The sequence below is a fragment of the Camelus ferus genome, chromosome 4 (genome assembly GCF_009834535.1).
Source record: "Camelus ferus isolate YT-003-E chromosome 4, BCGSAC_Cfer_1.0, whole genome shotgun sequence".
NCBI lineage: Eukaryota > Metazoa > Chordata > Mammalia > Artiodactyla > Camelidae > Camelus > Camelus ferus.
The window spans coordinates 20754420-20782255 of record NC_045699.1 but is presented as its reverse complement, the minus strand read 5'-3'; the positions used below and the strand labels follow the sequence as shown (position 1 = coordinate 20782255).

General features: G+C 37.6%; 1 protein-coding gene and 1 long non-coding RNA gene across 7 annotated transcripts in view; one reads left to right on the top strand and one right to left on the bottom strand.

Moving 5' to 3' along the window:
- Positions 1-27836, bottom strand: part of BNC2 (basonuclin 2) — a 410528-nt gene that overhangs the window by 371880 nt on the left and 10812 nt on the right. The gene's annotated exons all lie outside the window — the stretch shown is intronic.
- On the top strand, positions 178-26925 carry LOC116663098. Its single transcript, XR_004319149.1, has 3 exons — positions 178-188; positions 6965-6970; positions 26792-26925. It is a non-coding gene; the product is annotated as an uncharacterized LOC116663098 (long non-coding RNA).

The window sequence follows — 27836 nt, the reverse complement described above, 5'->3', positions numbered from 1 at the left end:
AACTTGAAGCTGGAGGATCTTTTGTGATATATTTTGTTTGGACTCATTCACTTATTTCTTTTGGAAGAAACTCAACAGAAATATAAGTAAGCAAGTAGTCTTTCATGATGGGGAAGTATGTTTTCACCAAAGATTTTGATGATCCACTGAGAAAGGGAAATCAAGTCACCCAAACAGTTAACAGGTTTGTGCTGGATGACATCTCCAAAATCAAAGTAAGAAATTATGGAACCCACAGCCTAAAGACAGATGGAAGGATCAATGGATGGATAGATGCCTAAATTAGGAAAACCACAGTCTCAAATGTATTGTATACAACACAGATAACAGATTTTGATAAGGGGTAAGCCATCCACTTTACCTGATGCAGAAAAACCAAGGGTTAATACATGTGACTTTTTCAGGTTTTTACTCGTTCCCAGATAACTAGCAATAAGTGTTATGTTTTAAGTGATATTACGAATTAGACTTGGCAATGGCTACCACAACACTGACTACAATGCTTATACTGCATTAGGTTTAATTACTGCAAAGTTACATCTGTAGAGAGAAGCATAATTTTATAACCACCCTCAGCATTCTAACTTGAGCTTAGTCCCTGCGTGATACATACTCACACAAGTTAATTGAGGCCCTGAAAGGCACCACAGTTAATAATGTGTAACCAGCAAGAACACAAGGAGAAGTGACAAGCAGGTCTCCCTGAATTAAATTCACATCTGATTATGCGACCTCTCAGTGTCCTCCTGGCATTGCTGAAAGCAGGTACTCCAAAGAAGCCTGGTGATCAGCCTCAGCAGGACCCATGGAAAAGGAATTTGACTCAGGGTGGAAGGGGGGAATGGGGACTGGGGACATTATACCAATGGGGAAAGAATTAGGACAATGTGCTTGAAAAAGTCCAGCTCTGATTTTCCTACTTGTCACCCATTGTCACATTCCCAGAGCCCAGAGACCTCAGTCAACATATGAGTAATTCAACCAAAAGGGAAAAATACAAACTCTGTTGTTCATGGTGACTGTAATGCCTTGGGACTAAAACATGGGGTGTGTGCAAGTAAGGGAAATGCTTGAGTCTTGTGGCGGGGAAAAAGAAAAGGAGGTTGAAAGATTACTACGTGTACACACACATAAAAAAGGACTTGGCGGTTTGTGTGAGGAAAAGTGTGAAATACAAATAGGTGGCTACACTTTTTAAGGCTAGAGTACAGAAAAACCAAACCAAAAGAAGGAAAGAAAATAAGCCCCTGTGATTCATGAATTTCAGAATTATGGTTAATGGCAATGGACATTTAGTCTGAATCCACGTTATATGTCCATCCATCCATCCAGAAGATATTAAAGACTGTTGTATTCTTCATATAGTAATCACAGGTGGCTGTGCTCTGCAGTATTACCTTACAGGTCTACTATAAACTGCAATGAGTATATCCACTTCATAATGCAAAATGATCTCAGGTCTAAAGTTCCATGTCCACAATGACATGTTCATGCTATAAAGCTGTCCAAAAACCTATAGAAAATGTAGAAAATTAAGCCTCTGAAAAAACTGAGTAATAGTGGATCTCTGCCTATTAACTAAATGTGATCAAAATGGAGTTTCTCTAATCAAAGCTTTTAATACTAAAATATTCAATAATTGTGCCCAGAGAAGTTACACGTACAAATAAATTGCTAATTAATCCAGTGAGAAGTAACTGATACTATCTGATAGGAAAATCCAAAAAAATTATATTCATCTGAACTTCCAGTGACCAATTCATAATATAGAAACCTAACTGAAAATGCTTAGTCTTGAGTAAGCAAAAATCCTTCCCATGGAAGGCATATAAAACAAACACTGTCTCTTTAAGTCGAAGAACCCACTAGAGTTAGGTAGCATGAAGCCAAGAAAAAGTTCTGAAGTTTAACTCTCAGGAGCAAACATTTTCTACTTGTGAAGTAAACTCTGTTGAAAGACAGCAGACTACGGTCCCACCAGTGAAAACAGGAAAGTTTTCAGCCAGTGACAGCGTTGCCTACGGAGGGGGTAGGGAAAAAAAAGTGTCATAGACTCACTTTATTAAACCATATGCTCATTGCCCTGTGAAGAAAGCAGGGTCACTAATTAGTTCATTCTGTGAAAGAAGCCCTTCCTGATCCCGTTGACTTTTGTCCCCCTGGTTAGCTCCAGCTATTTCTGTCATGCAACTTGAAAATCACTGGAGGGAGGAAGATCGCCATAACAACCGCTGAAATGATCTTGTGGAATGTGTCTAGTGGCACTGGAATAACCTGAATATGTGCTCCAGATGTGTCTGCTGTCAGGAAAAAAGTAAACACATCTGATGGACAGCGTATGACTAGATGGCCTCGAAGCGACTCCAGAGGCTGGGGGAGGGGCGGCACATGTGCGCCGGGTTGGGGGCAGGGGGAGTGGGGATCCGGGATCCGGGCTGCCCGGGGCACCGCGGGACCCGGGGCGGCCGCGAGCACTGAGCACAACTGTTCCGCCGAGTCCCTCCCCAGAGTGGCCTCTGCGGGACGGCAACGGCCTCTGCGAATTTCCGTCTGGCACGGACTTGTGAGCATTTGGGAGCAAACTCAAACAGGAACGCTGGGAGGAAGGGGGAAAAAGAGCGGAGCGGGTTCAAGATGCTTTCTGCCTTAAATATTAATGGCAACGTGTTTTTAAAGCCTTCTGTCTTCTGGGGAGGGCTGTCTCCAGGCCCCTTGCCCTGCCCCCCTCTGCCCAGTGAATGGTTTTGCCTCTTTGCCCTTGATACGCGCACTCTTGAAGCCCTCTTTTTATTAGGTGACTGAGTGATTACATTCCTGATCTGAAAATATTGTCTTTTTTTGATGCTGGTGTTGTTCTACAGACTTTCACAGGCTGGACAAGTGGTCTGGTTCCCTAAACCATACCCCCCCACACACAATTTTTTTAATATTTTCCCAAACACATAGAAAGCACAAGAAAAAAACATGACATAGGCCAAAACACATTTTCACCTTAGGTCCTATCCTCAGGGGTGGTTGCAAAGGGAAGGATTTAGACCTCTGCCCATTGCTTATGTTCACAAACAAAACAGTAGTCTACAAACATGGAGCGCAGACTAGGAACTTGTTGAGGATCTGCTGAATCAAACTAGTTTTTAATGTATAAGATTAACTAAAAATGCTCCTTGGGATCTACAAATCAACAGTGGCAGAGATTACTTAAAAATATAAGTAACCAAGTTTAAAAACACTTAAGAAAAATAAATGGGAAGTTTATTTCCCCAGGGGAACAAAAATGCCTTCCCTAAAGAAAATAGGAAATGCCTTATCTACTATAGAACACAAACCACCTACTTGTGGGTGAATCTACCACATTTTAATGCCTATTCCTACTCCAATAGTTTGTACTGTGAACTTAAGTTTTAGAGAATACATAAAAAAAATTCACTCTGTCTTCCCATAAATGCTTACATCTGTGAAAAAGCTACAAAGGTTTGTGCAAAAATTTAGAATCAACGTCAAAAGCTTTTCAAAGCAACATATTCCAGATTTTTCTCTCAGAAACTCCACACGGTCATATTTCAACGAAATTTCTAGTAGTTTTCCAACACGATCTAAACAAAAAACACAACTGTACTACTGGAGGGAATTTATTTCTATAAAATATACCTTTAAGATATAAAATTGCTTATGCTTATCATTCATTAAGATCAATAAATTATATCACATAGGCTGAGGGACAGAAGCATTCACCTGGTGCTTCTTCCATTCAAGGTGATTGCCAACTTATGAATCCCCTGTCAATTTATAAGTATCTGAGTACATTCTCCTCCTTTGATAAAACTCATTTAGTGACTTAGATTCTGAAAGCAGATCACCAAAGGGAAAAGGGAAACTATGGGAAACTATTATTTGAGAACAGGCAATGGAACAAATCTTCAACTCAATTCCTGTAGTTCACACATTTAACCTGGCAAAGGAAGACCTGAAGGATGCTTGGAGCCTGAAGGACTCAAAATTTGAAGAAATAGGTGAAAGGACAGCTAGAGTGAATGGCACCGCTTCTGCCTTCTAGAAATTGGATTCCACTGGCAGCTGGCTGAATGAAGCCAGTAACAGATTCACGGCTGTGGAAAATGTTTCATACTCCTCTAAGCGAAAATGTCATTATTTCCTTGTAACAGAAACTGTACTTCTTGACAAGTTAGACAACCTAAAATAATCATTGCCAAGGTGCAATTTATAAAATTTGTTGGCAATCTATAAAAAAGAAATGATGTGGGTATTTGCAATTATTTGCAAAGCATACTTTATTATTATTCCAGTCTCATCTAGCCCCCCCAATTAAAAGACTTCAAAAAGAGGTGACAGATTTCCAAATAAAAAGCCAAATATTTCAAAGCTTTTATGAGCCAAAGTCATAAATGTGCACATTTGTACAATGAGGTGCCAAATGTCCAAAAGATGGATGAGTTTCAATGACCATTTTCATTTTCCTGAACCTTACTATTCAACCAATAAGCAAAAATTTCATGTATACTCAAAGAACTGGAATGTATTTCTTATTCATCTAAAAGTTCTTATACCTAACTTCTAGTTAACTCTTAAAAGAAAAAGGACAAGTAAAGCACTGGATCTTTCCTCAAATTCAGAGTGATAGTTTTTCAGTAAGAATTTTTTTTTTTTTTTTTGGTTCTATCCGAAGTTTGGAATAGGATGAAACTAGGAGTTAACATAGGAAGTATTCAAGTTCCAAAAGTTATATGATACCCATATGAACAGAACTGGTGGCTGAACTCCACACAATTAAGCCTATGGCTGAAATCAAACTTCACACGTATAGTCTCCTTATTCACTGCGTGCTCAAAATCCAATCAGGTGCTCATGGGTTACTGTTTCTCAAACCACCAGCTTCTCTTAGACAATGCCACACAAGTAGCAGAAGCTCCATGTAGACTCTAAAGCTTTTCTATTTCACTCCACTGAGCAAATAATGGTGATGCTTATAACATGCACAGACTATGAGATAAGCAGAGCTAGCAAGATCTAGGAAACTTTGGAGAATTTACCAACAATTCTTTTACCATTCTGTATAGTGTTACAGACCAGCACATAACTAAGGCCGGAGAAGCCAAAGAGAAAAGAAAAACAAAAAAACTAAGAGGGCAACCAGCAAGCCAATCTATTAGAATTCCAGCTGGCTGAGAAGTAAAACACTGCAAGGCAGTTTTCTGGCTGCAGGAGTTTTTTGTTTTGGGTTTTTTGTGTTTTTTTTTAACAGAGGTCCTGGAAATTGAACCCAGGACCTTATGCATGCTAACTAAGCATGCACATAGCCTACCACTGAGCTATACCTGCCCACATGGCACTGCTTCTCAAGCAGAAACAGGAGAAAGTTACAGGCATGAATGAAACCAAAATCTAGACTAAGAGCAATGATTTTCTGATTTCTGTTGAAAAAACAAACATGAATTCTGGAGAAAACCATTTTAAAGAATGTGAACGGGAACTTCTTACTGAGTTCTTAAAACAAGGAACTCTTCCAAGGAAAAATGTGATGCTGTCACATGTATGTAAATGCCAACAGAAGAAAAGAAGAAAATCCAGAGGTTCTTTGACATCAGCAGTCACATGTCATGCTATCAAGGGAAAAGAAGCCATGAAGCAGCACAGGATTCCAGAGAAAAGCAGGCAATCCTGAGCAGCAAAGCACAAGGAACACAATATGCTCTAACCAAGTGTGGTGGCTGAAAGGTTCCCTAATCAAGAACAAACAGCTATAACATTTGAGCCGCTTACTATAATGTGATCAATTTGGGATGAATTTCTAAAACCATCCACTCTTCTCCTGCACTGACTATAAAACAAATAAGTCAATGAATCCCAGCCACAGTTTTACAACAAACAAAATATTCTTTCAAGGTGTCTGAAACCATCAAGACAAAACCTAACAAAGCACATTAATTTAAAAATAAAAATAGTTTTCATATAGCATTTAAGGGGAGGAAGAAGAATACAAGTGGGAAGAGTTGAACAAAACTTGAGGAAAGTCCTGGAATCCACCTTCCTTCTTATCACAGACAAGGAATCCATCTTATGAAAGTTCAGTGATTCGCCCCATGTCACCGCCATTTATCTGGAGAAGATTTAGAACAAAACCTTCACGGCAGTGACACCCTCCCACAAATCCATCCTCTTCCTGCCAAAACCAACCTCACTCCCTACTCCCAAATGACAACAGATTTGAATTCCCCGGATGATGAAGTCTTTGCAGAAGCTCTGCCTAAAGAGAGACAACATTAACAAAGAAAGGGAAAAAAACATTCTTCTGGACAATTTCAACCTTCTGTTTCTACAAGCTTTTTACCAGGAGTATTAAAGAAAAATAAGGAAAATATTATCCACTTTCAGTGTGAAGTCCATCTTCTTCCATTTCCTGGAGCAGGTGCTCCCAAGCAAGCAACGAAATGCCAACAGAAAAGAAAAAAACCTGGACTGAGAAGCCGAGAGCTTTGGGGTCATTAGCCCTAGAGTAGTAATGGTTGACTATATTCCTTTACGGTTCCTTTATCCATAGTTCACTGAGGACAAAGAGCAATTTTTTTCCTCTGCTGTTTTTCAGTATTATCCTTGCAGGCCCATCATGGGACCCTGACATGCTGGGAATTGTTCGTCCCTTGGCTGCATGCCAGGAGGAATCATTACTACTGCACATGGGACAGTGTCCCTGGCTCCAGAGAGAGCATCACCTCAAATGGACTGAGCAAGCCCTTCAAAAAAATGTCTGAGCTCCAATCCTGCGTAAAACCTTCGACAGCTTCCCATTTCACCTAAAATAAGGACTACGGTCCCCAGCGTGGTCCACAAGCTCCCTCCATGGTCCGGCCTTGGCTCATCAGCCTTACTATGTTCTAGTCTCTCCACACCAGCAACTGTCATCGACTCCAGCCACACTTTCGGTGCCCTAGGCTCCCTCTGACCTCAGGCATTGGTCCTTTTGCAACACTCAGCATCCTTTATCTTACCCCCCAAGCAATTCAATTTCTCTTCATCCTTCAAATCTCTGCTCAAACAGCCCTCCAGCGGAATCTTCCCTGAACCCCACACTACGTTTGATGGCCCACACTTTCTCTTTGGAGGTTTTGAGTAATACTCCACTTGGAAAAGGTGAGGGGTTCCAAGGCTCAGAAAAAGTTTGAACATCACGGGACAGTTTCAAAAGTCCCCAACAGCAAAATAATTCTAGTATTTGTAGTACTGAACTTCTACTCTAGAGTTAAACTATACTAATAAAGGAGTCAATGTTATAAATTGGGAGATCCCCAAGTATGATTGTTAGAAAAATATTCATGGATTTCAAATACTCCAAAAATAGAGCAATACTTTTATAAACTGTGGCCACTTTATTCCTTTCTTTCCTCACATTTGTTGTAATAAGTGGCAGCCGCAGATGAAGAAAAACTACACAAGGCTTAGAGTCAGACTGAAGTCAGACTACTCCTTACCGGCTGCCTGATCTTAGGTAAGTCCAGTATATTCTCTGGGCCCATTTTCTCTTTTAGGAAAAGGAAAACAATGTTACCTTCCTTAAAGGATTCAGAAGACATTTATCTGGAAGCCAACGTTTGAATTTCTAACATGCACATTTACCACTTACAATTCTGCCTGATTATCTAAATAATATTAGTGTCTTCCACATGTAAACTCCATAAAAGTTAGGGATTGTTACTCTTTTTGCCCCCCATCTCTGTATCCTTAGAGCCTCATACAGTGTCTGTGCTATATATACTATACACCCAACAAAGAATTTTTATATAAATGAATTCACAAAAGACAGTGTAATATGATGAATTCCCTTTCATTTGTTTGTTTTGATTAATTTTAAGGAAGTCAGTAATTCTACACTGGGTAATGTTCCTTTGGCATTCTCAGCTGTGTACAGCTAGTTAATATTCCTGCACAGAAGTCAGTGTTCACTGGGACAAAGTCAGTCTTGTATACCCATGAGGACATAAGTCCATAAGTCTCATTTAGTGATAATGGTTTCATTCTCTAGAATCACAAATTTCATGCCATTGTTCAAAAAGAGAACCGAGAACTTCTTCAGAGAATGTGCAAAGATTAGTATTGGCCTTTACACAAGTAGAAAAATAATTTCTCCATTTGTGAGATGTTAGCAACAGAGGCTTCATATAACAATAATAGCTGTCTATTTTTTCTATGGGCAATCAAAATTGTTTAATATTTCAATCAACTGACTGATTTTTCAATCAAAATTGTTTGTGCCAAGCACGTTTGTAATCACTTTTCATATAGTAATTCATTTAATCCTCACCACCACAACCCCATGAGATAGATACCATTATTATATTCATTTTATAGAGGCAGAATCTGAGCCGGTACTGCGTTCATACTTATAAAACTTTTTCACTTAACATCTATTTAGTGAAAAACTAGTATGCACAAGGCATAGTTCTGATACTGTATTTTAAATACAAGATTTATGTCTCTTGCCAGAAGCAGTCTTAAGTTAGAAAAGGTTTTAAAAGAACTGGTGTCTAAAGTTATACCGTTTTCTCCCAGTCTGACCAGTTTTGAGACATGCTCTAATAGGATAAAGCTTTCAACCGCAGGGAGCCTTTAGGAAAACACAGCACCCATCTCACCTAGTTAAGAATCCTGGCACTAGAAATCCACTTCACCCCACTCAGCAGCAGGCTGGAGTACATAATTATTTTCATCTGGTTACAACACAGGGTGGTGAGTTTAATCTCTAAAACCCTACAGGGATTGGTTTTAGCAGTTTTAGAAATTGCCTTTCACGCTATGAATATGCTGCACAGCAAGATGGTCCTGCTAATGGTTCCCAGACTAGGATTTGGGGGGACCAAAGGCATGGCTCCCTTCTTTCCATAATTTCCCTTCCTTTGTGGGCTGAGTCTATGGTCATTCAAGGTATCCTCATGGCCCTGCTTTCAAAAACAATTTGTTCTGATTTGGACAAAGGAATAGAGGTCTTTTTTTTTTAAGTTACAGTCAATGATTACTAGTTATGGAGTCAAAAGAATCCATATACAAGGTGGACTATCAGTGCCATAGTCTGTTTAAAAACATAAAAGCATATATGCAGGTGTAAGTGTCCCAAGCAACAATGTAGCCATAAATGTGATGTAATCTCTAGTTTTACTTGATTTTTAAAACTTTTGCTACATCCTTCCTGGGGGGGAGGGGTCCTAGAAAACCAATTCAAGAATGTAATTTAATGTCTCTCTCTCTTTTTTTTTTTTTTTTTTTTTGCTAAATTCAACTCTACTCAATCAACACTAATTTCTCCAAGTTCCCTAATGAACCTTCACCATCAGGAACAAAAAAGATACTTTGTTCAATTAAAAAAGAAAAAATACTCACCTAAGTACCTAACTACTCACCTAAGTACCTTCTCACCTAAATACCTCAAGACCCTCCATCAAATAAACACTGTTCTCTCAAAAACAAACAAACAAAAAAAGGGCACTTTGCTAATCAACTTTTAAAGTGAAAATGCTACAAAGCTACAAAGACTAGGACTAACAAATCCCATAAAGTAAAAATGATGATTTTCTTCAGGTTTTGGTAGAAGAGTCAACCTCAATACACGCATGCAAATTATACCTCCTTGCTTACAGAGCAATCAGAAAAGGCCCTTGGGCATCCACAGCATTTCGAGTAACAGCAAGCCACTTACATTAATAATGACACATATATGTCTAAAGTTAGTCAACTTAAACAGCTGGTTCAACATTTGTTAGGATATTTTGGCTTTGCCAAAAAAATCTGTCATATAAAATCCCGCCCATTGTCCTACTACCTGATGTGGGCGACTACTTAGGTAAATTATGAGTCAAGCTTGTATAAGGCATAGAGATAGAGAAGTAACAAAAAATTTTTCCCTCTCTTTTCATGTTCTTGGAGCTAAAAATTGACCCACAGCAAAGATCTCAGTAGTATAAACTGAAACACCATGAAACACAGCCTTAGAAAACCCTAATTCCACCAGACTGCCAAGTCCTTGGGGAATTTCTCCAGCTCCAAAGACAATCCTGGCATAAAGTAGGTCCTCAAATACTATCTGTAGAATGAGATAAATAAAAGCTCAGAATTACAGTTTTTCAAGTACTTTCAGCCTAAGCTATCCAAGATCGAATTGTGATGCCACTTCAAAGATGAGGAACTGGAACATCAGAGCCCAGGTAGCCTATCTGAGAGCTCCCAAGGCGCTGCTTTCCACAACCATCATACCTCTGTCCCATCACTGGAAAAGCCCCGGCATCTTTACTCTTTCGCTTTTGCTCTGCCCTCTGTATTTTATGAACTGTGGTATAAAAACACCAAAAGTAGAAGGCAACCAGATCATTCAGATGCCAAACGCTAACAAGATCGACTACTGTCCCGTGCAGCTGTGCAAGTCTGATGGCTCAGGCCACCAGATGTTTGGGTCTTAGTTAAATGAGGCACACAGAAAACTCTATTTACACAGTACACGAGTTTCAATTTACCACTTATTTTTAACCCAAAATGTTTCTTTGGAGTCTTTTTCATGCACAGACCTCTGGCAGTTTAAATCTGGACAGATTTTTACAGGAAAAACAAAGCAAAGAAATGCAAGTTGTTACCACTCATTTTTCCATGTTTTGTAGATCTCTCTCTAAAAACTGATCATGGCAGAATATGTTCACCTATATGAACTGCAGGATGGAAAATGCAGTGTGTTTTCAGATTCCCCAGCTCAGACTTCAAAAGGGACATTATCTTCACCTGGTAGCTTTCTGTTGCTCTTAGGTAAAACTGAATTTCAGCTATTGATTCAACATTTATGGAATTATTGTATGCCAAGCTTATGCTCGGTCTGATGACTCAAACATGAATAAAATATGACTCGTACCCTTAGGCAGGGACAATCTTAATGGTGGTTGAAGCAGATACAAGAAATACAAAAAAGCTATGTATTACCCGATGCATGCCATAAATAGGTTTGCTCCATTTAGTGTCTTAAGGAATGCATATGAAGGAAAACTACTAATTTTGTTGGTCAGTGGAGATGAGCTAACAGTAGTTAGTTCTGACATAGGTCCCTTCTTGTATAAAGACCTAATACATGAAAGTCACTAAAACGTGGAGTTTCTAACCCAGGGGATTAAGTCTTTAACAACTCTGGATACTTTTCTTAGATAATCAAAGACATCAGAAACTTAAGGATTCTTTTCTTAAAAGTCAAACAAAAATTCTCCAACAGTTTGTATATATTCTACATCCAAAAGTAATCTTGTTTGCTTTCAGCAATGCTGAGCCAGTCATAACTGGCAGGAGCTGCTAGGAACTCTGCATCTTGTAATGTTACACTGTGTATCAATACGGTACAAGTCACACACCATCACCGATTTTCTTACCTGCCTTCCTTCTATTCGGTACTAAACTACAGCCCAGAATACTACTCAGTTTTGAAAGTTATCTCAGAATAAAAATAAAATGCCCTCTGCCAAATATTAAGCAATGACAACCATTTAAGTAACTGTGGTTCATTAGGCGGCTTACTTTTCTGAAGGGACCTATGAGGTCTGATTCACCTTGATCTGCAGGTGAGAAGCCCACACGCATGTATGTAAAACCAGCCGTGCACTCTTCAGCTCCTGCAACCATTTCATTCCTCCTTAGAGGCCACAGCTGCACACCTGCTAAGCAGCCGACTCTACTGCCTATGACTCTCTACCTAATGTAGAAATAAACTGACCTTCAGGCAGAAATGCAAAGGTTGATTTGAAGATTGTCTCAACCCTATAGCTAAGAAAAATGTCATCTCTGATACGTAATTTGAATCAAAAAGGATTCTCAACTATGATTAGTCAACAAATGAGGTGCATGTACCTACATACCAACGTGCATGCCGGCCAGCACACACCCTGTGACCGTCATCAGCAACCGCTCAACTTCTTCACAATGACCCAAGGCCATCTGTCTCAGAATCCTTCCTCCCAAGCAGCCATTACCAATCTATCAATATTGCGAGAGACTTAAAACCTGTTTTCCATCCTTCATTTTGTCTGCTTGTCAGATAAGGAGCTCTGAAGAAGCACCCAAGTTACAAAGATCAAACAGTCTGTGACAAGAGTCTGGGCTAGAAAAAAAACAGACCTTGTGCCTTCTGGTCCATTCCACAGTGCCTATCTGGAATGCTTATCGCACACACACCCTAACCCCTACTCTTCCTTGCTTTCTTCGCATCCTAATCATTTAATTTCTTACCATCTCATTCTGGCAGCCACATATGCTCCTATCCCTTTATGCTTTTAGAAAATCCAGCAATCCTAGCATAAATGGGGAAAGAGACTGTCATTTCATGTCCACGAAGCTAATGAATGCCCACAGCTGACCTGGCATGTCCCCCTTAAGCCACACTAACATTAGCTGTCATTCAAAAGTTCACTCTACAGCTTGACCTTTGCTTCTGCTCAGAAGTATTCACCCTACTATAAAGTGTTCTTCCTTTAATGTCATGATGACAAAATATTGCAATGTCTGTATGCCTTTCCAAATAGGCAGATTTGTGACAAACACTGAATAGTTTTGTCACTAGGCTCAAGAATTCAGACCATGAGGCATACCAAAAGTAAAAAAAGAATTACCAAGTCAAGTGACTGGGGACTGCTCTGCTCGTCACCAGCCACAAAAACCATGTATAATCATGTTTATGAATCTGAAACTCAAAGAAGATTTCAAACACATTTAATATAGCAGTTCTATTATAAAATGAGACCAAGACGGCTTATCAGAAAAGGGTTACCCTACAGATGTTATTTTCAAATTGGACAATTTCCTTAATGTATTACTTTTTTCAATACCATAAAACATGTCAGTCACTTCACAATATGCAGGCAGAACTTCCAACAGTAAGTATTGTGCCTTTAAAGAAAATCAGCTTTTGGGTTGCAGTGAGCCCACCAGTTCCACCACGGTAACCTCAGCCAGGGTAATTACTATTTTTGCTGCTCTTGAGATTCTTCACTTGATCAGTGCAGTTCTCTACTTCCCTAAAAGAAATTACCTGATGTGCAATGTTCCAGGCAAATAAAAAAGGTCACACACAGATTAGTCAGCATCACAGGACACCAGAGTCCCTTCTTTAAGCAACACAGAAGGAAATCAGGATGACATCCACCATTTTAAGGAGTTTTTACTGTATGTCAGGCCTTGTGCTGGTCTTTACCCACTATCTACTTTAATCCCTGCTCCAAGCCGATATAATGAAATTAATTATTCTCCAAGTTTACAAATGAGGAAACAGCCTTCAAGGAATTCTGTCCCTTGTCAAACTTCCCACAGCACAGTTGGGATTCAAACTCAGGCCTTTCTGACTCATGTGCCTTCTATCCTGATGCTACCTCCGTGGCTCCAGTACTATAAATAGCACTATTAATATTCAGAACATGTCTACCATTTGTGGTACGGCAATCAGAACTGTAACTAACTAACTACTCCTTGAAATGCAGCTATCTTAGCTAAACAGTATGTCCACAACCAAACCATCCTATCACCAAAGGCTAATCAAATCCAGGTCGTGAGGTGTGCACGTCTGTCATTTACAGTAACAACACAATCCTCAGGATCCTTGCCTGGTTTTACCATACTCTATTTACCATGCCCTGATATGAAGTCAAACACACCAAGTTTGAAAATGTTTAAACAAGGGATACATAAAACATGTCCAAAAAACATAAAGCTTCAAAGCAAAAGATGCATCAATGAAAAGGCTGGGCATCCAATGCAAAAGACTCTTCTCTAGCCCATGTCTGCAAATACTATTTTACAAATACATTTTTTTTGGCATTTCAGAGTCTGTTTTACCTTTCCTTAGTTTTTTAAATATAAATGTGTTTTTTTAGTATCTTGCAAATTGTTGGTCTGCTAAACTAATAGGAGAATTCAATTCTCACTTAGAAATGAAACAGTTCTTACTGGCATCACAGTTTCCAAATAATTCATGTAGGTTTAAGTATGATACTTTGTTTGGATAATAATGGAAAAGAAACCAATGGGCGTTTGGCACTTGCCTTAGACACCACACAAGGCATTTTCATGTATGTTATCTCAAAATATTCCAGTAGCAATACAGTTATATTTCATGGGAGAGAGAACAGTGGGTCAAAAAGTAAAGGATGCCAAGGGCTAGATGGAGGGGTGAATGGAGAGTTACTACTTTGGGGTATAGGTTGCTTTTCAGATGATGAAAACGTTCTAGAACCAAACAGTGGCAATGGTTGCACAACCTTGTAAATATACTAAAAACCACTGACTGTACACTTTAAAATGGTGAATTGTATACTATGTGAATTCTATCTCAATTCTGAAAATTACATAGTCATGGTAAACGTTAACATTTAGGGAATCCAGGTGAAGGGCATATGGAAATTCATTATATTATTTTTCCAACTTTTCTGTAAGCCTGAAATTGTTTCAAAATAAAAAGTTTTTTTAAAAAGACACAAAAATGTGAATATAGTTAATGCTATTGAACTCACTCTTTAAAATGCTCAAAAGGATACATTTTTTTTTTTTTTCTACCACGATTATAAACAAATTAACAGGTAAGGGAATCTGTAAAAGATTCTATCTTAGTAAGTAGAGGTATCAGTATTCAAATGCAGGTTATTCCAATGCCAAAGCCAAAACTCTTGTTAGAAGACCAAAATTTATTTATTATTATTTATTATTCTATGTGTCCTTTGATTGTATTGAGATGTTACTTACGGCCATTCTAAAACTGTACACTGATACACTTAAACTGCTTTTTTATAAATGAGAACTAATACCAAACTAAATGGGTTTTATCAAATGTGTCTGAGTTATTCTAAGGTTGCCATAGACTGACTGTGTGTAGAGGGAGAAGAGAAGTCTTGTATACTATGATGTACATCAAAGAGTGGTTCCAGATTGAATGTTGATCAAAAATAGGCCCTTATGCTGAAATTCCCAGTCAAAATTTCAGAATTGGGACTGATAAGAGAAAGTAATGATGAGTATATGAAAATATGTTTTTATCAAATTCCGTTTTTTACACTAAAGGTTTTCTGTTGACTTAAAAATCCTTTAGTATAGCAATTTTTCACAAAAAATTACAAAAAATTAGAATGTAAATCAATGAAGTCAGCACACTCCCTCACACCATACACAAAAATAAACTCAACGTGGCTTAAAGACTTAAACATAAGACAAGACACTATAAATCTCCTAGAAGAGAACATAGGCAAAATATTCTCTGACATAAATCACAGCAATGTTTTCCTAGATCAGTCTACCAAGGCAATAGAAATAAAAGCAAAATTATACAAATGGGACTAATTAAACTTGTAAGCTTTTGCACAGCCAAGGAAACTATAAACAAAACGAAAAGACAGCCTGTGGACTGGGAGAGAATATTTCAAATGATGCAACTGACAAGAGCTTAACTTCCAGAATATGCAAACAGCTCATACGACTCAACAACAAGAAAACAAACAACCCAATCAAAAAATGGCAGGAGACCTAAACAGACATTTCTCCAATGAAGACATACAGATGGCCAATAGGCACATGAAAAGATGTTCAATATTGCTAATTATCAGGGAAATGCAAATCAAAACTACAATGAGGTATCACCTCATATGGGTCAGAATGGCCAAAAAAAAAAAAAAAAAAAAAAAAGTCCAAAAATGATAAACACTGGAGAGGGTATGGAGAAAAAGGGAACCCTCCGACACTTTTGGTGAGAATGTAATCTGGTGCAGCCACTATGGAAAACAGTATGGAGATTCCTTAAAAAAAAACTAAAAATAGACTTACCATATGATCCAGCAATTCCACTTCTGGACATATATCCAGAGAAAACTCTAATCTAAAAAGATACATGCACCCCAGTGTTCACAGCAGCACTATATACAATAGCCAAAACATAGAAGGAACCTAAATGTCCACAGACAGATGAATGGTTAAAGATGATGTGGTATATATATGTACAATGGAATACTATTCAGTCATAAAAAAGAATGAAATAATGCCATTTGCAGCAATATAGATGGACCTAGAGATTATCATACTAAGTGAAGTAAGTTAGAAAGAGAAAGATAAATACCATATGTTGTTACTTATATGTGGAATCTAAAAAAATTACACAATTGAACTTATTTACAAAACAGGAACAGACTCACAGACATAGAAAACAAACTTAGGGTGACCAAAGGGAAAGGGGGTGGGGATAAACTAGGAGTTTTGGATTTGTAGATACTATCATAAAACGGATAAACAACAAGGTCCTACTATATAGCACAGGGAACTATATTCAATAGGTTCTAATAACCTATAATGACAAAATATGAAAAAGAATATATATATGTAAAGCTGAATCACTACAATGTACACCAGAAACTAACACAAGATTGTAAATCAATTATACTTCAATTAAAAAAATTAAAGACAATGAGTTTCAACACATTTACATAATGTGTTCCTTTGCCAAACATTTATACATAATATGATGGGTGTTTGCATAAATGAGTCTAAGTTTGACTTGGGAGCTCAGAACTAAGTATTTTCAGTGTGCCAAGTGTATAAAATATCCATATATCTCTAGAAATCATTTACTCAGGAACATTAAGAAGCAGAATTTGGGGTTCCACTTACTGAGTTGCAATCAAGTATACAAGGCTAACCCTTGAACAACATGGGGGGTGGGGCAATGACCTTCCACACAGTCAAAAATCCAAGAATAATTTATAGTTGGCCCTCCATATCCCCAGTTCTGCAACCCGGATTCAGCCAACCTCAAATCATATTTACTACTGAAAAGAAAAAAAAAGTGGTGTATAAGTAGATCCATGCAGTTTAAGTACAGTTGATCCATAATGTTCATGTACTAAAATATATATATACTGAAGAAAGAAAGGAAGAAAGGAAGAGAAAGAAAGACAAAAGACAAAAGACAAAAGACAAAAGACAAAGACAAAGAAAGAGAAAAGAAAAGAAAAGAAAAGGAAAGGAAAGGAAAGGAAAGGAAAGGAAAGGAAAGGAAAGGAAAGGAAAGGAAAGGAAAGGGGAACATTCCTTTAAAAAAATGTCAGATGGGAATTCTGGGGGGACAGAGAATCATTCTTACCAATATTTTCCTTTGTTTTTTTTTTTTATATCAATAACTATCAAGTAATTCCCAGCAGAGGCAATGACATTTTGGGCAGAACAACTCATCACTGAGGTTAAATTCTTTTGTGGTTGGGACACTGAAGTGTCCTTGGCCTGCTACACAGCAGGAGGCACTCCAATCCAGTCATCTGTGACAAACAAAACCAACTCCCAAGATTTCCAAACACTTCATGGAGGTGGAAGCACCCCCAGGTTCAGAACCCAGACAAGCCTTAACATCTTCCCCCCTCAGTATTTCACAGACAAGTGAAAAGAGGGAAGGTGTTCCCATCAGTCAGGCTGGAGGCCAATGCCCTCACGCACTACCAGGGTGCCCCATGTTTTGAGATAACCCTTTCTAGCTCTTAAGGGGCCTATCAACTGCAAATTCAGATTTCCACCATTAGTTATTCTTAAAACCAAACACTGGCATTCATTTGACTGACACCACAAAAACTCTAAGAGAAACGAACATTTAAAAAATGGAAAGACACTTTCATTATTTAACACATGCTTTTTACAGTCACAGCTTTCAAAAGTTACACGGCTTAGACCATCTAACTTTTTAATGTAACAGGTCATGATAGCCTGATTAGAAAGAAACCACTGGGAGTTCAGTTTTCAAAACAGAAGAGTTATACCAAGAATCCAAACCCCACATTTCAGAACACAAAACGTTCAAGTTCAATGCCTCTGCATACTTAAGTTACCGTAGGACAGAAACAACGCAGAATTTATAAAAACTAATTTAGTATAAAACACAGTAGAGCTAAGTTTGATATATATAACTGGAGAGTTTTATTTTTAACTATAACAAAAGAATGAATGGAAAGACACTTCAAAGGTAGGAATACTTTAACTTAATGAGAGAAAAGAAAACCTAGCATCTTCAGTGTTAAATTTTAAACAATAATCAATAACAGAACTGCATAATTTTTCACTATTTCTTTAATCAAAGCCCCAAAGGTCTACCTATTAATAAGAAAAGACATTGTATTTCTCACTTTCAAAAATATTTAATCAACCACAAATTCTTCAGTACAGCCTTTCCCAAGTTCTGACTAGAATCCTGTAAGTCTACAGAACTAGCTCACCAGGGAACACAGCACAATGCTAAATACCACAATCTATCACCAGCATTAACTGCTCCCCATCCTAAGACTTTAATTGCGACAAGACTGCAGCTCAGAGACTGAAGACGGGTAAAGTCCTCCTGCAGCAGGCAGGGACAAGGACCACATATTTTCATGCATGCTGGTGCATATTAAAACTGTTTGCTGCCCCAGTCACAAGCACGTCCAAGACAGGATTTCTAAACTGGTTGGTGAAAACACCACTCAAGGCATTTTCCAAGAATAAGCCCCAAATTATTTTAGACCAATCCATGAAGATTAAGTGACCAATGCACCTTCAAGTTTGCCACTAGCTACAGCCTTCGCCAAACTTTGGGTAAAAGTAAATCCTATAAAAAATTTTTCTATCACAACGCTAGACCATCAATTTATAAATGAACTATCGCAGTCAAAACTGCATAGCGAGTCAGTATTAGTGCATCGTTACTGGTCAAGACAGATCCACTTTTAAGAACCCCTAAAATTTTTCTTCCCTTATGGTACACTATTTCTGCAAAACACAAAGTGGATGATATATTTAAAGTAGTAATATCAGTTTACAATGTCAAGTTGCTGCATGGTTGAAAACTTGATTTCTATAGCAGGTCCTCAAGATAAAACTAAATATTAAATCCTCTGCTGCGGTAGGTCTACTTTCCAATTACTAGAAGTAAGCATATGAGAGATATAATTAGTTATGACACTAGGACAGGCATACATGTTTCAACACACAGGCAGCTCAGAACAAAGTTTTTGGCATTATATGACAGAGGACTTAAACCAAAGACACAAAGAAAGGTTATGCAGTGTGAGTGTGCATGTGTGTGTATGTCTTTTTATTTTTAATTTAAAACTTGCCACATCAAATTATTTCTTTTAAGTTATTATAAGCATATTTTGATTTGTTTAAACATCTCTTTAAAGATTTCTCAGGGGGAGAAAGAAACCACCCTGCAGCTTTCATTGAGCCTACATTACAAATTAAGGAAGTTGACTTTATAAAATTCATTTGGTTAAAAAAAAGAATCACCTTCCAAAGAAGGCTGCATGTTGACTAAACAGAATCAGAAGAGTTTGATAGTCCTAGTCATGGATTTCTCAGGAATTTAAAACAATAAATTCTAAAAATGGAATATACAAGGCAGTATAATTTGATTTTGACCATAAAAAGTTTGTCCAAGATGTATTGCCAAGATACCCCAAAACCAGAATCTTTGAGCAAAGCCATAAAAATTAAAACATGAAACTACTAAATAAATACATTACTAAATCATGATCCATTTAGGATCATTTATTCCTTGATAAAAACAGAAAAATGAGATCATAATTATATACCAAAGAATCTACAGAGCAGCATGTGTGCTAGATGTATAAACAGTTGATTACAAAAAAGTATGATTAAGTTCAAATGAGGGGCAAACTTAGGAAACTGAAGAAACAGATTACATATATTAAAAAACTGAAATTCTGTAAGATCCTACTGTGTTTAATCTCAAAAGGATTCTAATAAGAAATATTCTGAAAAAACATCCCTTTTCTATGGAGGGGTTTCAGTTTAGGCCTGGATTCAGTCAAAGATTTTATTAAAATGAAATTTATGAAGCAGTTTATTAAAAAAAAATACAACAAAACTCAATCTCTTAAGATATTCTGAGAAATATCCAATATTAATAAATGGGGCTTTTCTTTAGTTTCCTATCAAATGTAAATTCCTTTTCCTGAGAAAATAGAACCAAAAAACTAGAAAGGTCAAAAATCTCATGGTAAAGAGATGACATCAAAAAATGGAAGATTTCAAGTCCGACAGCCCACTTTCCAAGTCATATACTGCCCTCAGTCCTCACGTGTTAAGTCCATGAACGAACTCAGGCGTAGAGAGGAGGTACTGTGAATGAGTGCTGGAAAACATAGAGCTTGTAATTAAGCACATTCTCAAGTATAATAATCCACCCTGGAACAAGATAAAACATTGAGAACACATCCAAGGTAAAGCAGCTAGACCTTACACTCCCACAGGAGTCACTGTACGTGACAATGAATTATGGCAAATCCCATCTCACGGGCCAAATGGTCCATGAAGACCACGCACACGGTTCCTACGAAGACAGCATGAATGACACTCATGTTTTGGTCGAGCAGAGCTTTCCACCTTATAACAGGGCCTGCTAAGAGCCCTCTCTGCCTTCACGGAACTACATAAGAGGCTTAGTATACAAGTTATGTATACATACTTACACTTTGGATTTGGCTAAAAGAAAAATAGCCAACAGATTACAGCTAACACAAGAAAAGTTGACCCTAATGTTTACTTCCAACACCAGTTGGTCTTAACTCTCCTTCAAATCAGAAAGTTCCACAGTTTCAGAGAACTCTGGAGGAGTTAAGAAACATCTAAAGTTAATTTTTCTAGAATTAAACTTATTTCATTCCTTTTTATTTGCTGAATTCTCATTCCTAAAAAAAAAGTCTACAAACTTCAAGACAGGCTATGGGTGTGATTTCACAAAATAGACTGAAAACTGCTTCTAATATTTTTAACAATAAAATGATGCTGAGACCTACAGATTCCATACAAAATTGCATTTTATGCTATGGAGACGAGGCTGGAAGATGAATTGGAAGAGAGTTTAACAACATAGGATTTTCCAAGAAGGTACTAACTAATGGGTTTCTTAATGGATAACCAGAATGAAATCATAAAGAAACTGAACAATAAGTATTAACCTCACACCACAACTTGCAGGAATGCAGAAACAAATCTTAAAGCATAAAAAAAAGTATTTCCCTTTAGCAACTACTTTTTCCTTTAACTTCTGTCAGGTATCAGTATGGACAAGACTGCCTCAGAAACAGTTTATGCACACGAATGTGTACTTCACCAGCTTTCTCATTTCTAATGGCTTTCTCATATCTAATGGCCTTCGTATGTATTTATGCCCCACGTACCCAGACCTGCTGAACTAAGAGAAAGTACACAAATACAAGTTGTGACAACCCTTCTAATATCTAGCCAAAGAGCTCTACATAAAACTGATTAATATAAAGGAGCACTTAGGTGGTTTCACATTTGGGTTAAAATTTTTCTTGATATTCTTTGCTTTCAGAGGCCTCCTCAGGCCACAACCTATAATAATTTTACTCAGATTCCACAAGATCTACGCTGAAGTAGAAGTTATCCAGTACTTCCCACAATGGGGCCGAGTTGCATAAGACTACAAAATACTGACCCAATTTGATAGGTGGGAAATTGTTTATAAGCATGCATGTACAAATCTATAAATGCAAAAAACCTCCCACCAATGTGTCTATAGCTAAATGAGTTTCTATGGATACTAGGAAGCTCCATTATTGGTGGGAAAGAATAATCAATAAGTCTCAGTTGTCACCTCAGGACACTGCACTCATTCCAACAACGCTACTATTGTTCAAAACATTTCTGGAATTCTTCATTTGTGACCATTTCCATAGCCAATTCATAAGCTATATGAGAAAAATCAATTGTGCCAATTTTTTTCACTTACCAGAAATAGAATTATCTGGCTTTATCAAACCCACCATGTTCATCAGACTTAACTTCTGGATGATTCAGAAAATCAAAACTTATGTCACAGAAAATTGGCTAGCACTGAAGATACTTAGGAGAGTTAGACACAGGCTGTCTAAAGCCAATGTCAAATGAAGAGCTCCAAAATCACTGTAAGCTGTGGCACCAACAGTGTATATGACCTTCAGGGTGACTATTTTATACAGAATGATACTTACTCATAGCTACTTATTTGTGGCTTTCAAGTTCCCTTAGCACAACTATTAGTATATTAATTACTTTAATGCTCCACTCAAGTTTATGAATCCTATCAAATATTTTATTAACAAGTTCTTCAAATGTTATAAAATTTCCTTTAACTTGAGAAGGGATTCAAGTGAGTATCTAACCAGACTTCCCTCCAAACTCTTAGCTGATCTTTTATTTCCCCACACTGTCTTCAAAACTGCCCACATTGTAATTACAAAATGGAACCGTGGAACTTACAATGGTGAATTGTATGGTATGTGAATTTTATCTCAATAAATCTCTTTTAAAAAGCTGAAGTCACCAAAGTAACCAGTTAAGTTTCATTAAAAAGCCTAAATTATGAAACATGAGGGAAAATAATTATTCAAAGAGCAACTAAAAGCACAGATCACCCCAAAACAGACCCATCAGGTAGCAAACTCCAATCATCACTAAAATAGCTCACACATCTCCTCATATAGGTGAGTGCAGGTACAAAAGGCCCCATCGCAGGAGCACTTTAACTGAAAAGACCTGAAAACTCCACCAGAAGTTGAAAATTAAAGAATATGTATCAGTACACACATGTGTGCTGAGTTTCAGACATAGTATCTCACACCATCCCAATTCGATCTGTGCAATTTTCTGAACAACGGGAAAGACTTTACACATTCTCACAAGTGATATCACCACCTAATCATTCAAAAGCACAAAATCTGTGAAATAGCCCAATTACAGAGATATATCCTGCTTTGAACAAATTTAACCATCCTGTCCAGATCATGCTTAATCCAGCCTCAAATTTTTGATGGTGCAATGTATCCCTTATATATGTACTATAAGATGCCATGCACACTATAAAACACAAATAAAGAAATACAAGAATAAGATAAATCAAATTTCATTTTCTCACAGGATGACTTTTTTGCACACCACTCGACCCTGGAAACCACTGCTCCACTAAGCAGTTCAGAAAACTGCAACAGCAGATACCATAAATAATCCTCCATGGGACAACTAAGACCTGATAAAAATTGATCAAAAAATCTGTTAATGATTTCAAGGAAAACCATATACAGGTATATTCATTCCTTCAATAAACACTATTGAGTGTCTCCCAAACCAGACACTGCTACAGGTAGTAGAAAATCAGAAATTAATTCTTATGGAGTTTGGCATCCTGTCAAGAAGGGGAAAGATAAATAGTAAACTACAGTTAAACAAACAAAAAAATCGAATAGCTTTTCAAGTGGTGATAAATGCTATGAAGAGAAAAGCAAGATGAGAGGTCAGAGAAACATAGCGTGGAGGTACAGTCATGGGAGGAAAGTCGTAAGTTCTCTTTGAAGGGATGACATTTTCGAGGAGACATGAATGAAATGAGGGAGGAAGCCATGCAAAAATCTGGGAGGAGAGCATCCGAAGCAAAGGAAAACCACACGCAAAGGCCTGAGGCAGGCACGGATCTTGTGCGTGTAGTGAATAGCGAGAAGGTGGGTATGATGGGAGGAGAGGGAACCATGGTGGGAAATGACGCTGGAGCACCGGGCAGAGATTACATTCTCCGTTTCCTTTTCGGTCACAGCAGGAGTGTGGATTTCACTGCAGGTGTGAGAAGATGAAAGAAGGCACCGGAAGGTTTGTGATAGGGAAGTGGCAGGAGAGAGACGAGAACAGAAGCAGCGGGCCAGTGAGAAGATGCTGCCATTTTCCAGGTGCAGGTGGTGCAGCTGCGGATCAGGGTGATGGTAAATGGGTGGCAGTCGGGAGGCAGATCTAATAGGACTTGCAGATGAGGAGCTCGAGAGAAGGAAGACCCTGGGGGAAAACAAGGTGAAATGGAGGTTGGGGAAATTACATAAATACACGTCTCATGTTAACTGGCCCTTTCTTTCTCAGTTTTTTTTTCTAACTATATTTTTATCCGTGTTCAACATTTCCTGTGCAATTTCTCCATTCTCTCCAGCATCACTCTCACTTAATTTTTGGTTCTGACACCTTTTCAAATTTAAAATTTGGGATGTATTAAACCCTGTGGGTTTAAATAATAAAACACCCACATGACACAACTGTACCACAACTGCTCTGAAACTTATAGACTGCAGACTGACACAGAGATGTAAGGTTGAAAATCAGACTAGACCTAAGGAAACCACAGCAAAAGGAGGCTCCCTTGTCCACCAACGTCTATCCTTTGAGTCCAGTGGACGTTCAGTGCCTTATCCTCCTACCTTCTCTTCCCCTAACAAATATTTCTCTCTAGTAAAAATCTAACTGATATAAAAGTATTCTTAAAGGAACAGAAGACAAAAGTTAAAAAAAAAAAACTATTAGGAAGGTGCTGGAATCAAACAAGGTAAAGTCAAAGATACACATTTAACTTTTTGGTCCTTTTTGGCACCCGTGAAATATTAAAGAGACATTGAATATCACAATGTGAAACATAAAGAATAATCTTTAAAATCTAATCCTGGTCCTAATTGTGTAATGGAAAAGAGAAGCCTAAAGTAATTAAAGAACTTTTCTACCACACAGAAAATAGACGCAGAGATTTAACACACACACACACACCCCCCTAACTGACTTCTAGATGGCACTGTATTTCACCAGTATATAAGGCCAATTTCAGATCAAGATATTTTTCTATAGGAATTAAACATAGAAACTCTCTCTAGAAGGTATTTAACTGGTCTTCAGCCTCACTGTTATTTTTTTAAACAACAACATACATCTTTTTTCCTCCAGAAAACTGTTATCTTACCCTGTGTCTTCACATCAGTCTCACCCACCCATATACAAACTACATGACATGTAAGGTAGTAGCACGAGGTATCTTCCAAGAAATTTATAATGAGTGAAATGAGACTGCCATCTGCATTAGATCCATAAAAATCCAAACAGACGCAAAGTCACCTTAACAAGTAGCTCCCAGGACAGATGAGTAATATCTGCTTGAGAATATTAACGTATCTAGAGAAAAAAGAACTTCCTCAATCAGAAGGAGAATGGGAAGCAGAAAAAACCAAGAGGGGTCAATTTTGTCCACACTCTTCCAGGCACAGTCCAGGAGCGAGGAGTCTGAAGTGTGTACCATAAACAATCCAGGCCACTGGAAAGGTTTTCTCTACAGTGGGAGGAGGCCCTTACACCCTCCACCTCTATCCCTAATAGTCTCTGCTCAAATTCCAAGCTCATAAAGCAATGAGCAACATTTTGATTATAATTTGACTCCCTAATTTGCAAAGGAGAGAATGTGCTAATAAGCATGCCAATGTGTTAAGCATGCCAATAACAGCACAGAAGTGTTTCACTGAATGCAGTATTTAGACATGTACATGTTCACATGGCATGTGCAAGTGGGTCTGCGTGTGTGATCTCCACCTGTCAGTCAGTGAACAAGCTGAATGAGCCCACGAAGGACTGATCTCTTTCAAGGGTGCACTGACAAAATTAGATTACTAAACAAAGACCAGTGGCAGTCCCCTGGACTATGTTTATCCTTTTAAGATAACGAATATTCTCCTGCCAGTGAAGCTCGTGCCCCTTCATGTTAGGGTTAAAGCTTCTATATCACCTGTAAGACATACTGCACCTAACAGAGTGTCACATGTATCACAGAAATGCAAACGCCTGTTTAACTCCAATCTAAAATAATTAAAATTTGTGTTATACTGTGGAAAATGAAGACAACTACAACTCTCACGCCTATGCCAAACGTACAGCTTGAACATAAAAACTTGATCATTTTAAAAAGCATCTTTTATTTTTTACTAAATCAGTACACTATTGTCTAATGTTTCATGCAAATCTAAAGCAACCTGTTCTACATACAGTAACAAACATTAACTTGCTCAATGTTGACAGATTACCCTGGCATATCTGTATCCAGAAATACAGTTTGACAATATTAAGAAAACATTCAGTGATACACCGAAAATTCATCCACGCCATCCAAACACATACCTGAAACTACAAAAAACAATGTACCAAGTATTACTTCAGTATGAAAATGTACATGTAGTGTCAAACCCTTCCCCCACAGCCCCCACAAACATTTGCAGTAAACTACTATTCTGCCTCCTCCCTCCCCTACAAGGAAGTTGCAGACTATCAGTATGTCCCTGATAATTCTATACATACACACATACATTTCATTAGCTCTAATTATCACTGTCCTCTATACACAGAAATGTCATGTCAGTGACTGGTTACTGTTTATGGACATAAGTGAAGCTGAAAAGACCATTGAACAGACATAAATCCTTTATGTGAAAATATTTTTTGCAAAGGACACATAGACTAAAAAATATGGCTTAACAACTGGCAGAATTTCTAGGTTTAAAAAATATTTACTTTTTAATATCATTCAGGGTTAATGCACTCTGAAGCAAAATTAATATTTCAGTCTGTCAAAAACCAATTCTAACAAATATAATGCTGTTTCCAACCACCATTTTGAATGAGGAAAAACTGAACTATCACACTGTACTTTCCAAGGCATACCTGTTAATGTACGTACATATTAATAAACCTCCCTAACCCACTAAAGTAACACGTGTATCACAGGGAGATTAAATACCACAGGACAGAGAAATGAATGGACTTTCTTTGTATAGCTGTATCGTTCCAGTTAATTACATACTTTAAGTTCCCAAACCACGAAAGATATCAGGAACAGTACACGATTGTCATTCCATATACATAAACCATGACACATAAGCACATGTCAAAACATGTGACACAGAAAAGGAGCACTAAGTCTTTGTTTAACATTAATAAAAATGTGTCATTTGGTATAATGAAATTTATATATAACCAAATATCAATGTATGGTAAATTTAAGATTTTCTACCATACCAATTTTTATAAATGATCTTAAATCCTCTACAGAATTTTCACCTGGAGAAAAGTTATTATATGTCACAAGATACAATTTAAAATTGGCTAATTACTATTTATGTAACTTAGGTAAACACTGATGAGGGGAAAATATACATACTCTCCACATATATATCTGATCAGTTAGCCATCTAATCAATAGTTGATACAGAATGAATAAAAAAACTTGTCCACCTGGCAAAAGGACAAAAATACACAACAGACAATGCAGTTAAGCAAGAATGGCTCATCAGAATACTAGAAAAGCAGTTACTTTACATTTAAATAAATATAGGTCTTTATCTGCATGAATAAAACAAATTAGAACTTTAAGGGAACTTCATTCATCAATGATAGAACATAGATAGCTACCTTCAAATTAGGTTATCTTTCATTTATTCTCAAGTTCCTCTAACTCTACAATGAGGTATTTTAATTACAAAATTTGTCAGGTAAACATAAAATTAGCTCATGTTTCCAAATGTGCTATGCCAGATTTTAACTTCGTATTTACTTAAAACTTGACTAGTTAGTTTGGGTTTGAGATCCTACAATAATTTTTAGTTGTAATCACTGGTGGTGTTTTTCAGTTTCAACAGAATGTCAAGGAAGACAAATTTTCTCAGTAGTGGTTTTTTTTTTTTTCCTTTCCTTTTGAGGTATTTATAAAACCAAAAACAATTATATCTAGGTACTTAATTCTACCCTCCAGGGCATGAAGTGTATCTCATAGAGAACACCTAGAATGCTTTTAAACTCAATGATAATTAAGAACCATCAAAGTAAAACCAAGGTGTTTCACAGGGAACTAAAAGCCGTCATCTTTTGGCTACCAAAAGACACATTTCTTGTCCCCTGGAATATCACCAGGAGTTTTTTTTAACCCAAACAAGAGATGCACTTTCTTAATG